Below are 3,996 nucleotides of genomic sequence, written 5' to 3' on the forward strand. Positions count from 1 at the left end.
TCAAGTCACAGTAGACAATTCGAACGGGGGGGAGTTATTACGTAAAAGTACTGTGTAAAATGTGACTGCCGTCGTTGGGGAGATCTTGTCGTATTGAAGCTTTTAATTTAGTTCTGGAAAATAGTCCACTTTTATTTGAACACTGTTAAAATTGAAATTTGTTATATTGTTAACTTCGGTGATCGACGCTATCCAAACGAGTGAAGGCATCATTTTATCATAACCTTGTTTGACTGTGAATGGATTGTGTGTGGAACTTATTTGTGGCCTTTTTCCGGATGTTATTTTCATAGTGTAATCGCATTTCTCAACTAATTGACTATTTGTCTTTGTACGGTTTGGAGCCTAAGGAATAATCACAACAACAGCCCCCATGTTTGCAAGAATCGATTTAGTTCTAACTGGTGAAGTATCTGTTTGATAGGCCAAAATCGCTTACTAAACGGCTCGCTTCATTCCACCGTGGAATTGATCGAATGGAAATAACCGGCCGACGTGTCTAGTGTGCTCGACTAAAGCGGAGTGAATTTTTGTCGGTTTTGGATGAATCAGAAGAGGTCAGGCGCAATCACTTACAGTGTGATTACATACCAATTGGCGCTCCTGTTTTTCCTCTCCCTGTAAGCTTCCACTCTCCTGTATGCACTGCTTCCTGAATAAATTCACTACTTGCATATTCGCTTTTTCAGCCAACCAAAACGTTAAGGGACAAACTATCGCGAACGCAAGTAGCGCGGTCATTCGTTTACGGTACTTTCGGGTTATCTGTTGGAGTGGAGGAGATAGCAACTGAAATAAGCACTAGATGACCGAAATGGGCTCAACGTTGGTTGCCGCATCCAGAACGAAGAAGAGACCTATCTTTGTAATGTACTACTCATAAGGTTGCTGAAAACCGTCGATAGCCCACGACCGGTTTCGCCCCTTTTTGGGGCTCACCAGGTAGTCGCAGTTCCCGGGTTTCCGTCAGCCAAACCAAATTGCATGAACAGACCTAGTTTGCTGAGGTGAATTCCAGGCCGTGGCTAGGTCGTAATTCAGGTCTACTTGCATAAAACTTTCTGCTGGGAGGTGACAGAGAAACAATAGAATTTGTTTTTTTTGTTTGATCATCCGGTAAACGCAGGCCCATATGACGCACACTTGTTCTGTAGTTTGACGAGCTTTTAACAGACCGTTTGTTTTGAGTTAAATTTGAATCTTTGGTAGAGGCTTAATGATGTTTCTGAAAAGTGTTTTTACGTGGCCACTCATCTCAAAGGTGTCCCATACATCGTTCAAAAAATTAGACGGCTGTCTTTAGCTTGTTAGATCTTAGCCACCGGCACACTGGAGTTCATCCAGTTCCCATCACCCTTTTAAGGGAATGAGTCTGCCTGTGTCCAAAAGTTGCGTCCAGTCAATAGGGGGAAATCTCCTAAGCGCATGTGTGTTATGGTAACGCGCATTGCGGTGACTGAATCAAACTTGACCATACAATGGCTACCCGGGATATCCTTCGGTCAAAATTTGTCTGCTTGTTAGTCCACGAAATTCCCGTTTTACTGAATAGAATCCGCATTCCTACTTATTGCTGGTTGGTGCGCGCCCTTCAATCGGGAATCAAAGTTGGACAACCATTCATCCGTGCACTGTGTATTAGCCTGCACACATTTCTCGGGAGTCTGATGTTCCCATCCCGACCTGTGCCTCTCGAATTCCCCTTTCTAGGCTTGGGCAACCTGGCTACATCCCAATCCTCGTGCATCGTTCTAGTGGTTTGGTAGCTAGACACCAAAAGTGTGCCGAAGGATTTTTTAAATTCAATGTTGCGCTTCTCCGTGAACTTTTTTAAACAGCCTAACCAACCTAGAGAAACAACCGTATTTTCAAGTCACGCGGTGGTACTCGTAACCTCATGGTAAGGGTTCAGATGATGGATGGCCTATGTTCATTGCCCAAACTAAGAACAAATGCGGGTAACTGCTTGGGTTCGTTTACCGGCACGTAAGCATCACGCGTTCACACAGTGATTTATGTATTCCCCGTCCGATCTTTATGACTCCAAGCGAACAGTTCCTTGAGTAGTACCGAAGGTACGTTCGGTTTATGTGCGAAGCACACGTTTGACCGGATACTCTACTGACTTTTGGACACGGTATTTCCGGAAAATAGTAGTAAATGGCAGCTTACACGATTACCTTTTGTGATTTATTGTCCAGCTGCACCAACGGTGTGCATTCCACCAGAAAAGTCATTCGCAGTTGCGAAGGAAGAATGCCACGTCGATTTTAAGTAGTTTGCTGTTATGAGAACACTGAGTGTAGGCTTCGTTTTCGTACATCTGAAACGCTAAAACCAGATATATCTTGTATATAGCCTAACTGATTGGTGTTCCTCTGATGTTTGTTCAAACATCCAAGCCGAATTGGGCCTACACTGCATATACTTCTGAGTGATACGTTCTGACGCACCAATGACAATAGTAAAAAAGAAGCATTTCAGTAGCATGGGAAGACCTCTGTTCGTCAAACCACGGACATCCGTTCTTCCTTGGAAGAATTTTGGACACGGAAGCACGCGAGATTGTCCATCTCAGCACATCGCGCATTATCCCCGGAAATTTTGGTGCTCATTTGTGGAGTCAGCAGATGCTGTCCATACAAAATTAGCTCCGATTGAACGAAACAGTTTGCTTCACCTAACTGCTCAAAGCATCTAGTCGTTTAACGGTGCTGTCCTCTCTCGTTTCTATGGGCGCTAAATCGAAATTCGCTTCTCCTAAGGAAAGATATTTGAGGGACTTTGTCAACTCATGTTTTAATTCTATTTTCCAATCAATGGGTGCCCGGTATACCATCGTCATTGTCAGCTGTTATAACCGCGTACCCGTCGTACAGTGGTTGTAGCTACCGCAGTTTCGTTCACCGATGATTTGGGGGGAGGGGTAGGTAGCTGCGCATTACAGGAGGGAGCTGATAAATTGGTGCATAAATCCAGCACTGTCAGTGGGCTGTCAGGTGGTGAGGGGGTTGGAAAAGGAGCTATGCATTGAAGGCAATAGCTTGGATGCACGAGCGCCATTGAGGGTACGACTGGGCCATATCTGACAATGTCTCTAGCCATTGATGTGGTCCCCATCCAGGAAGACGGCAGTGACCAGCGCAGCTGAGTTTGCCGGTAATGGCCTTCATACTTCGCTGCCAAGTCATTGTTTGACCGCCTCTGGCTCTTTTCCACCTTTCACCCGGTATATGCTATCCTAAATGTTGATCATATGGTTACTCTGAGGTTATCGACTACGACGTGACGGTACGTTAAAAGGCAGTCTCCAGGACGAGTTGTACAGCACCATATCAGAGGAAGTGTCGTAGTAACGCGTGACTTAAAGTACTTGACGATGCCTCCACAATGAACAAGAACTGGTACCTATAGTTATGACATCATGTCTAGACCGACCGCTGGCTTGCATTCTACATGTTCATTCATCGACCTCATTCTATTGTGTCTCTGTCAGCTCCGATCGCTTGCAAGAAGCGACACATTCGAGTCCCCGTACACATCGTGTGGATGAAAAATGCAGTTTGGTAACCCGGAATATTCAGACATCAGGGATAGAGAAGAGACTATCGGCGTTTTGATAAACTCGCTTGGGTAAATTGTAGCCTCAAAAGACAACTACTGTACTGTCGGCGTTTACCAGGTTACTGCGGTTTGAAGCCTTGTCATTGGGTGAGTAAGCACAGAACTGATACGTTCATTCCCCTTACAGAATTTTTCCCGTATTAAAAGGTCCTATCGGAACGTAATAACCACCTAGTTGAGTCACCTTAAGATACCCACTATCCACTAGACTTCACTTTCAATGAAGCATTCAAAATTTCAATGGTTTCTTTGGCATATGTTGGTGTTGTATCGTGGGTGGCCTTCTATGGGTTACGCCTGCCAGACTACGCGATAGGGAGAAGATAGAGAACTGGGGACACGGCTGTATTGCCAGGACAAAACATACAGAAC

This window comes from Opisthorchis viverrini (genome assembly GCF_000715545.1).
Source record: "Opisthorchis viverrini unplaced genomic scaffold opera_v5_620, whole genome shotgun sequence".
Taxonomy (NCBI): Eukaryota; Metazoa; Platyhelminthes; class Trematoda; order Opisthorchiida; family Opisthorchiidae; genus Opisthorchis; species Opisthorchis viverrini.